The sequence below is a fragment of the Hemiscyllium ocellatum genome, chromosome 7, assembly GCF_020745735.1.
Source record: "Hemiscyllium ocellatum isolate sHemOce1 chromosome 7, sHemOce1.pat.X.cur, whole genome shotgun sequence".
NCBI lineage: Eukaryota > Metazoa > Chordata > Chondrichthyes > Orectolobiformes > Hemiscylliidae > Hemiscyllium > Hemiscyllium ocellatum.
Window position 1 is genome coordinate 89,784,072 of NC_083407.1, and position 11,644 is coordinate 89,795,715.

Sequence of the window (11,644 nt, forward strand, 5' to 3'; positions counted from 1 at the left end):
AAAAAAGCTTTTAACCTGGAATTGAGAACAGAAGTATGGTTGAGAAGTGGCATTGAAAGCTCTGTCATTTCTCCTCCTTTGACAGACTAATCTCAATCTGCTTAGATAGTTCCCTGCATTGGCTTTGTCACAAGCAGATGAAGCTTCTGTAGCTTATAAAGCCGGCCACTATAATCCAGTGTTGGCCATCTCTTGTGGAGGGTTTCCTTAGGGTTATGGTGGGGAAAAAAAACTGTTGGCTTTTGAAGGTGAGGTACACTAACTCAGCCAGCGATGTGCATTTTGGTATTAAACAGACATATGGACATCGGGTGGAGGTAAGGAATTTGGGCCAGAACAGTTATTTCTAAAGCTGAGATATGATACAGTGTGATATGCACCCCATAGTGAAGTAAACGTTGCTGGGATTTTACAATCATGAACTAGTTGCCTTCATTCTTCTTCCTGCCTGCAGGATTTCCCATTCGAAAGCAATTAACCATATCCCTTCACGCTGCTCTGCCACTAGATGGAGCTTTAAAGCAATTTTTAAAAATATATACATAAAAATAATTTTAAAATTACATGTAACTTTTAAGACATGATATTCGTACTGTAGTATTCATATTATTAATCATAGTTCTCTCCTGGTTTCCTCCAGTTCCTCTTCTTACCCAACTCCCACATGATCCGGTGACATCCACAATTCATGGCCTGTCCTTTTATGCCTGTGCTGTTCATTTTCAGAAAATGTGTAGCCCTAGGCACCCCCCATTATAATTTACTGGAGTGGTAAAACCTCGAGATGTGTCCCATTCACTCTATATTTTCCCCAGCCTTTCACCTGAATCAGTTTTTGGTTTCTACTCCTCAGCTGCTAGCCTCACCTCTTTTGTTTAATTGACTTTCAGGACAGATTGATAAAGAAAAAAAACAGCAAGGCAGCCACTGGAAGGGTGATGCCCCCCCCCCCCCCCCACCCCTTTTAAATGCCTCATCCCATTTGAGAAAAATGCCCTCCCATTTGTAGATACTTCATCTCGCCAGTGCTGACACAGATGGCAAGGTTAAGGCCCCTCTGCCAAACCCCCCTTCATGTCTGAGTACTCACATTGTCAACGTGCCATTCTTACCTGGGTCTGGCCTACATGTGACTCCTGACCCACACCAATCTGGTCAACTCTGAACTCCCATCTGAAATTGCTTAGCAAACCACTCTGCCAAGGGAGACTCGAATTGGACGACAAATGTCACCCCATATCCCACAATGGAATAAAGGAAAATACTCATGGATCCAATCAAAGATGATGTCGAGGGGCATATTCCAAGCACGTGGCCAGTGACATTTCACTCCAGGTACAACTGCCTTGAAATGAGGACTAATCTTTTGAAAGGTACGAGGAGCAAACCACGTTTCATCATCAGGACCTCGAGAAAGACCGGAGAAAGAAATACATGAAAGGCAAACAGAGGGAAGTACATTGCTGGGGAAGATAGAGATACAGGTAGAATGTGTTTACACCCAGCAATTATTACATTAAAATAGATTGCATGGATGTGATACTTTATTATTCACAACAATAACAGATGCATAGGAAAGGATGCTGACTGAATTTTTGCTTGATTTATTATCATCACGTACTTAGGTACAGTGAAAAGTTTTGTTTTGTGTGCAGTACAGGCAGATCATACCATACAAAGTGTATCAGGGTAATAGAACAAAGTAGGGACTGCAACACTGCAGCTACAGTGAAGGTACACAAACAGCAAGATCAATATTAAATTTAAAATTTGACAGATCCATTCGGAAGTCTAATAACAGCGGGGAAGAAGCTGTCCTTGAATTTGTTGCTACGTGTATTTAAGCTTTTGTATCTTCTGTCTGACAGAAGAGATCGGAAAAGATTATCACCAGGATGGAAAGGGTCTTTGGTTATTATAGCTGCCTACCTGAGGCAACAAGAAGTGTAGCTGGAGTCAGTGGACGGAAGGTCGTCTTGCATGATGGACTAGACTGTGATCACAACTCTCTGTAGTTTCTTACAGTCCTGGGCAGAGCAGTTGCCCTACCAAGCTGTGATCCACTCATTGCTCATTACTGGCATGGTCAGGTCTGGTCTCAAGGTTAGTGGATGCTAGTTTAAGCTGATATTTGTTTATTGGAAAAGTAGGGAGAAGGAAGTGAGGTGTCTTGTAACCAAGGTGGTCTGAGTTAAATATCAAGGACTGTTTGGAAGCCAGTCCTGGCAACAGTCAGTGAGGAGATCTCTAAGTATAGGCAAAAGTGAGGACTGCAGATGCTGGAAATCAGAGTCAAGATTAGAGTGGTGCTGGAAAAGTACAGCAGGTCAGGCAGCATCCGAGGAGCAGGAAAATCGACATTTTGGACAAAAGCCCTTCATCAGGAATGAGTTTATTGGAAAAGTAGGGCTTTTTGCCTGAAACATCAATTTTCCTGCTCCTCGGATGCTGCCTGACCTGCTGTGCTTTTCTAGCAACACACTAATCCAGATCTCTAAGTGTCTTTCATCCTAATGGTTTCTACGTAATCCTTCATCAGCTTTCAACCAGAGTCCCATCTTTCTAAATGGTTGAGTTCTGATGGATACAGCATGCTTTGCTGTGGTTGCATTGATGTTTCATTCAGAGGAGAAGAGTCATGTTGGACTCATAACATTAACTCTCTTTCTGTCTCTTCAGGAGCTGCCAGACCTGCTGAGTTTTCCAGTACTTCCTGTTTTTATGTCAGATCTCCAGCATCCACAGTACATTATTGTGTCCTATCTAGTTCAGAGCCACCAAAAAGGTCATCAACAAAATTTATGTGCAATGCTATTCAAAAACACAATGATCACAAAGGATTATTCTTCATTTTTCAACCTTTTTGTGTTTATTCATGGGGTGTCTGTCTCATTGGTTTGGCCAGCTTTTATTATCCTTCACTAATTGCTCAGAGGGCAGTTAATTACCATGGGTCTGGAGTCACATGTAGGCCTGACCAAGTCAGGATGACAGATTTCCTTCCTAAAGGACTTTAATGAACCAGATGAGTTTTCCCAACAATCAACAGTGGTTACATGATCTCCATTAGACTAACTTTTTATTCAAGGATTTTAAATTGAATTCAAAATTTCACCGTTGTGGAATTCAAACCCATATCCTCAGAAAATTCATCGGGAGCTCTGGAACACCAGTTCTGTGCCACCCCCTCTCCCTTGTGTAGTCTGCATTACCTCCATTTTCAGGAGCAGTAAAATGGAAAGTTAGCTTTGTGGAATCCTTGTAAAAGAAATAAAAGTTCTGTTTTGTAATTTGATTGCAAATTTGTATGGAAAATTTTATTTATATAAGATTCCCCATAGAGGCCTTGCTTCCTCACCTGTCGTGTGGTGTGATGTGAAAGGAACTGTTAAACAAAGAATCCAGTTTTAATTATAAGTCCATTTGTTAATCAAGGGTAGGGAATCCAAAGATTAAAGTTTTGTTTTGCAATTACTCCAAATTGATAATCAAAAGGCCCCACAGCAATTTCTCTTCAGGGTGGGTAATAGAGAATCTAATTATCAAGTTTGAATAAGAGAATCCCCTCTGTGGTCTTTCCAATGTGTACTACTTAATGAACTGTAGAACTGCAAATCTAAATTATTGCATGCATTTCTTTCAGTGAGAATACAATAATGCAGACTTATTCAATACTTGGCGCGTTTTTCAAAGGGTGAGCTCATTAGTGATTAGAAATACATTAAGAAATAATAAAAGGCATCATCTATTGTGTTGGAAACTGAGTGTGTATCAATGCTTCACTTGGCTGAGCTGCCTAACCAACCAAAAATAGATTGATATTAGGGATGACCAAAGACACCAGGTCCCAGCTTCCTTGCACTCCAGTATTAAGTTCAAGCAGCAATTCACTCCAGAAAATGTTAATACTTACCAATTCATTTATTGTAGGTATCTGGCGAATGCATTTTAGTAAATCTACCAATCTACCAATTTTTAGTAAATCATGACATGCTGGTAGCTTTGGAGTAACTTTAAAATAAAGAATATAAGACTTGGATTATTAGAATCTGTCCAGCATTATTTGTAGCCCTTTTGATAAATTAGACACTATTTAATTTTCTCACTCAAGATACAGTTCTTTAAACTTGTTAGAGTACTGCTAAGCTTTCTGAAGTATATGCACATACAAATTGTAGAATTTTTTCAAGATCTGAAACTGGTTGCAATTCTGAGCTGTCACGATCTCATGCTATGTTCAAAATTGCTGCACACTGTTCACCACTTAGTAATTTATTGATGCGAAATGCTTTGTGATGATTCTGAAAAATGTGATAAGGTGATGCATAAATGCAATCTTTCCTCATTTTTGTAATTCAATTTATCATCTAAATTGAATCATTTGAATTCATGTCTTTATGCCTATCTTCAAAGAATCTTCAGGTTTCACTGTGAATTAAATCACAGTGAATAGATCTAGTAATCGCCATGCGTCATATACTCCACAGTATGATATCCACAGGCAGATGCATTTCATAATCAGTGTGGGTGGAACTTGAAATTTTTACTTCTCAAAGCTCTTTAGCTGTTTTTCTTTTGGCAGGCTTGCCGGGAGAGTAAAGGTATTGACAACTTACAAATAGAAATAGTTATGACTTGGTAATATTGGCAATGAATTTTGGAACACATAATTCTTGGTTTGTAATTATGCTAAAGAAATGGAAATTGTGAGGTAACTTTTTCCCACAACTTGAATAATGGAAGTATATTGCCCCACGATTGGTCTTGATACTCAAAAGATCTGTAAGGAGGAAAGTTCTTATATCAGGTATTAATGACTGTTCTTTCTTAAATGTTTGTTAAGGGTCTGACCCTGGATGGAAACATTGGATGGAATGGTAGAAGTCCAAACAAGGGCAGTGCCGTACTCTTCGTGATCCTGCTGTCTGCCTGACAGTTCCTAATTTGAATTTTTTGACAAGATTTACAAAAGTGATACATTAAGTAGAGTAGCACACAAAGTCTCCTTACTTCATGATGGGTTATCCACTCTGAGCCATATGTGCAATATCTCCGACTTCCTGTTAGGTTCAGTGTCTCTGTGGGAGCCAAAACAGGGAGTGCCTTTCAAATGTATGTTTTCGCACAGAATGCTTTTTGACTTTTGAGGATGTTTTTAGCAAGTTTTTAAAAGGTTGAGGAGTGTCAAACAATGGGTTGTTAATCGCCAGAAATGACAATACCCATCAGGTTAATACTCCATTCATTCTGCTTTACACTGGATAAATTTCTGCATTTCTAGCCAGTATTTCTGAATCTGAACCCTTCAGAAATATGGAGCATACTTGTTTATTGGATCCTCCCTTGTAGCTTAGGATCATTGGAGGAGTCTAATCTATGTTTCTTTATGGCACTACAGTAGAAGAAAGTGAGGACTGCAGATGCTGGAGATTAGAGCTGAAAAATGTGTTGATGGAAAAGCGCAGCAGGTCAGGCAGCATCCAAGGAGCAGGGGAATCAACGTTTCGGGCAGATGCCCTTCTTCAGGCGAAGGAGAAGCCTTCCTGAAGAAAGGCTTATGCCCGAAACGTTGATTCCCCTGCTTCCTGGATGATGCTTGACCTGCTGCGCTTTTATGGCACTACAGTATGCTATCAAGTCTTCAACCATCCACCAACACAAAGAAAAGCTTTGGGACTTTATAAAAATTTATTTGGGCATGGGATGTGGCCATAGCCTGGAATCCAATGAATTGTGGAATATTTTAACCAAAGACTTTACTGTGTCTACAGCCATAATCTTTAAAATCCTTTAATGTAACCCATAAGATCCTGGTGACATGTCTGGCCTTAATCCCTTTAGTTTATCAAATACATCTGCCCAATGTGAGGGTAGCTGTTGTAAGATCTTTCCTCTCATTAGCGTCTTGTTTATCCATTGCCTTTGGGATATTCATAATGACCACCATGTGAAGACCAATGTAAATTCTTTGTCGGAGTTTTCTGCCAAGGAAAGAGACTTTGTGGAGTGCCTCCGAGATGGATTCTTAGAGCAGCTGGTGCTGGAGCCGACCAGGGAGAAGGCAATTCTGGATCTAGTATTGTGTAATGAACCAGAATTGGTCAGAGACCTCGAAGTGAAGGAGCCATTGGGAAGTAGTAACCATAATACATTAAGTTTCAATCTGCAATTTGAGAGGGAGAGGGTACAGTCAGAAGTGACAGTACTTCTGTTGAATAAAGGGAACTATGGAGCTATGAGGGAGGAGCTGGCCAAAGTTCAATGGCGCAATACCTTAGCAGGGATGACTGTGGTGGAACAATGGCAGATATTTCTGTGTATAATGCAGAAGTTGCAGGATCAGTTCATTCCTAAAAGGAAGAAAGATCCCAGGAGGAGGCATGGGCAGCCGTGGCTGACAAGGGAAGTTAAGAAACATATCAAGTTAAAAGAGAAAAAGTATAACCTAGCAAAGATAAGTGGGAAAACAGAGGACTGGGAACCTTTTAAAGAACAACAGAGGATTACTAAGAAGGAAATATGCAGAGGAAAAATGAGGTACGAAGGTAAACTGGCCAATAATATAAAGGAGGATAGTAAAAGCTTTTTCAAGTATGTGCAAGGCAAAAAAATGGTTCGGACTAAAATTGGGCCCTTGAAGACAGAAACAGGGGAACAAAGAAATGGCAGAAGAATTAAATGGGTACTTCAGATCTGTGTTCACTGGGGAAGATACAGCAATCTCTTTGAGGTAACAGTGGCTGAAGGACCTGAACTTAAGGGAATCTGTATTTGCCAGGATTTGGTGTTGGAGAGACTGTTAGGTCTGAAGGTTGATAAGTCTCCGGGGCCTGATGGTCTACATCCCAGGGTACTGAAGGAGGTGGCTCGGGAAATCGTGGATGCGTTGGTGATTATTTTCCAGAATTCGATAAATTCGGGATCGGTTCCTGAGGATTGGAGAGTGGCTAATGTTATACCACTTTTTAAGAAAGCTGGGAGAGAGAAAGCAGGAAATTATAGACCAGTTAGTCTGACCTCAGTGGTGGGAAAGATGCTGGAGTTTATTATAAAGGATGAGATTACGGCACATCTGGATAGTAGTAACAGGATAGGACAGAGTCAGCATGGATTTGTGAAGGGGAAATCGTGCTTGACTAATCTTCTTGAATTTTTTGAGGATGTAACTCTGAAGATGGATGAGAGAGATCCAGTAGATGTAGTGTACCTGGACTTTCAGAAAGCTTTTGATAAAGTTCCACACAGGAGGTTAATGAGTAAACTTAGGGCGCATGGTATTGGGGACAAAGTACTAGATTGGATTGAAAATTGGTTGGCTGATAGGAAACAAAGGGTAGTGATAAATGGCTCCATTTTAGAATGGCAGGCAGTGACCAGTGGGGTACTGCAGGGATCCGTGCTGGGACCGCAGCTTTTTACAATATATGTTAATGATATAGAAGATGGTATCAGCAATAACATTAGCAAATTTGCTGGTGATACAAAGCTGGGTGGCAGGGTGAAATGTGATGAGGATGTTAGGAGATTACAGGGTGACCTGGACAAGTTAGGTGAGTGGGCAGATGCATGGCAGATGCAGTTTAATGTGGATAAATGTATGGTTATCCACTTTGGTGGCAAGAACAGGAAGGCAGATTACTATCTCAATGGAATTAATTTAGGTAAAGGGACAGTACAGAGAGATCTGGGTGTTCTTGTACACCAGTCAATGAAGGCAAGCATGCAGGTACAGCTGGTAGTGAAGAAGGCTAATAGCACGCTGGCCTTCATGACAAGAGCGATTGAGTATAGAAGCAAAGAGGTGCTTCTGCAGATATACAGGACCCTGGTGAGACCACACCTGGAGTACTGTGTGCAGTTCTGGTCTCCAAATTTGAGGAAAGACATTCTGGCTATTGAGGGAGTGCAGCATAGGTTCACGAGGTCAATTCCTGGAATGGAGGGATTACCTTACACTGAAAAACTGAAGCGACTGGGCTTGTATACCCTTGAGTCTAGAAGACTGAGAGGGGATCTAATTGAGACATATAAGATTATGAAAGGATTGGACACTCTGGCAGCAGGAAACATGTTTCCGCTGATGGGTGAGTGCCGAACCAGAGGACACAGCTTAAAAATACGGGCTAGACCATTTAGGACAGAGATGAGGAGAAACTTCTTCACCCAGAGAGTGGTGGCTGTGTGGAATGCCCTGCCCCAGAGGGCAGTGGAGATCCAGTCTCTAGATTCATTTAAGAAAGCGTTGGATAGAGCTCTCAAAGATAATGGAATTAAGGGTTATGGAGATAAGGCAGGAAGAGGATACTGATTAGGGATGATCAGCCATGATCATATTGAATGGCGGTGCAGGCTCGAGGGGCTGAATGGCCTACTCCTGTACCTATTGTCTATTGTCTATTGTCTGTTCCTACTGTTAATTCCACAGTTTCATTGTTCAAGGGTTCCACATTTACTTTAAATTTAATTTTTATATCCTGTAGAAACTTTAGGTGTTTGTTTATATATTTCTTGTCAATTTACGTTCATTAACAATTTTCTTCTTTTCATTAACTTTTTACTCATCTGCTGTTGGTTTCCAAAAAGATTTCCAGTTCTCTGTCCTACCAGTATTTTTTGGCACTTTGTACGCTTTGGTGATTTTCAGACATTCTCTTTGACTGCCAGTCATCATTTGTACCCTCTCTGTTTTTTGACAGCCAGGATGTGGAGGTGCCGGTGTTGAACTGGGGTGGTCAATGTTAGAAGTCACACAACACCAGGTTATAGTTCATCAGGTTTATGTGAAATCACAAGCTTTCGGAGCACTGTCCCTTCATCAGGTAAAAACTTCACTTGCTGAAGGGGCAGCATTTCGCAAGCTTGTGCTTTCAAATAAACCTGTTGGACTATAACTGGTGTCATGTGACTTCTGACCTGGTACTTTGGGAGAGCAAGAGAGCTCTGCACTGAAGACAGGGCTTTCCTTTTGTCAATCTCTCGATTTACATGCTGCAAATGATAAGAGGATGAGGAGATTAATTTGAGATCTTGAAGTGAGAGACTTTACAAGAGAATATTGTTTTCTACAGATTCATTCTGACTTCAGAGTATTGGAGCTAGATGTTCTGATTTCAACATTTTGTTCTTTTAAACTGCAGTAGACTATCCTTCTCCCTTGAGATCATTAAGCAGGTTTTATCATTTGCTGGCTTGAATGTTTACTTCCACTTGGAGAAAAGTACTAGTTGTAGCAATGAAAGTGACCTCACTATCTTGGTGGGTTTTTTTTTCCTTAGCTATTAGGGCAGTCACGTATTCTCATGTGTCTTTTGTCCCATTAGTCAGATGGCAGCAGAAAATACTATAAAGAGAATCATGTATGGTTTCTTCAGACAGGCTTTACTGACTGTTGTACAATGGGGTGTGTCGGTCAGATCTGTAGGTTAGTAAGTTTGCACAGTTGCAGAGGAGCAATTGTCACGTGGCATTGAAAGTCCCAGAACACAACTGCCTCGATTTAATTGCTAAGAAAGATTTTCACTGAGTAAATCTTTAACTAGCATTAATTTCTGAATTCTAGTAAAAGTTGTGTTGCTTTCTGTATACAACTGTAAACCAAAATGACCTTGATTCAGTGTATATATCAGGTTAATTACTTGATGATCAGATCCAATCTTGACTTTTGACTCCAATAAAACATTTACAGGCAGAAGAGAAGAAATATAATGAGACCCATGGGACTACAGGAATTGTAACAGAATAAATTACAGGGATTTTTATTTAAGAAGTACGCAGATACATTTAAGGAGTTCTGCAATCTAATCCAACAAGTGTTTCCTAGCTTCTCTGCCTCCTACTGTTTCTCCTGTTCTCTTCTTGTGAACAGCCAGCTTGTTCCTTGTGCAAAGCTGATGTTCATGATTGCCAAAAATGAATTGTTCTTTGGTTTTATTATTGGAATTTTACATTGCAATAAGAGAATACTGAACTAAAAGAACAGGACTAGCTTGCATAATTCTTACCTCCCATAGGTATGCAAACAGCTCAGGAGCTATCGCAGCTCCAGGATATCTCTGCAGGAGTTCTTCATGGTAGTGTCCTGCTCCATCGATGACTTTCCTTCCATTATAAGGTCAGAAGTGGGGATGTTTGCCAATGATTGCCCAGTGCTCAGCGCGATTCATGCCTCCTCCAATACTGAAGCATCCCATGTCCAAATGCAACAAGAACTGGATAATATCCTGGTTTAGGCTGATAACAAGAGAGAATCCCATCTTCCCATGACATTATATACCAATACCATCACTAATTAGGAAAGCAATGATGTTGGAGTAATGATACTTGATTAGCAATTTCAGATGCCCAGGCTAATGCTTCATGAATAGCTATCACTAGAGCAAAAGTGGAATTTAAATGCAGTGAATAAAGTCTCATAAATGATGACCGTGAAATTTTCATTGTTTTTTGTAAACATCCATCAGGTTTATGAATGCCCTTATGAAAGGAAATTTGCTGTCCTTACATGTTCTGGTCTAATTGTGGCACCAGTCCTATCGTGACTCTTAACTGCCTTCTAAACTTGCTTAAATGCGACTCAGTCCAAGGGATCTGAGGATGGGCAACGAATGTTGACTTGTCAATGACATCCACATCCCATGAGTGCATAAATAGGAAATACTCTTGTGTCATCTAGTACCTGTGTTGGTTTGGGATTAGCATCGTGCTTTTCAAAGATCCTGTAAGACTTGCCAACATTGCTCTGAAACTCCAGTCTAAATGCCCAGTTCTTCCTGCGCACAGAACATCCCACTGCTCAGAAAATGTGGAGCTAATTGTAGTCAATGATCACTTAGTATGGAAGGAATTTGTGGAGTTTTCCAAAACCGCAATCCCAACCATTTACAGCAAGCTTTTACATGGACCACCTATGCCAGAACAGATGCTAGATTACAACTAGGTTGGTCACTTAAAATTTAATAAGGCGTCTCATCTGCCAGTGCATGGTTTCTATTCCAGAAACTCTATCATTCCATGCTCATACTTCACACAAAAATTTATTGTTTTGCAAATTTTTTGTTTTTGCAGATATCACATTATCACTGATACTTTCCATAAGTTTAGCGTGCTCAATGTGCCTTACTCCTTCATCCATTAGATGGATTTTTAACATGAAAGGATGGACAGACAAGTGGTGGAGTTTTAAAACAGTAAGATTTTTTTTTCCCTTTAAACTCCTAACCTGTGGTGCTGTTTATACTTAGTTAACATTTTGATTAGAGAAGTTAGGTCCATTAAAGGGATGCACATAATGAACAGATAGTGAAAAATCCTCTCACTGCCTTGTTGTGTTCCATATCCAGTTTTATGTGAACCTATATCAGAGACTGCCTACTCAACAGTGAGGACATTTCACTTCATACCACAGCTATGCTCTGTTAAAGTGTGTGAGAAACGAACCCCACTTAATCAATAATTTTCAGTCCGAGTCAAAGAGTTCCGAAGCAGCACATTTATTTGAACATCTTTAAAGATGGGTGGCTCTACGAGGAGAGACACACCCGACAGTAAAATAGAGATTTTTAATATTTTTCTGAGGGGTCTCTCGACACCCCTATACTAAGCAATAAACCTATCATAAGTGTCTATTTCATTCTATCCCCTTATT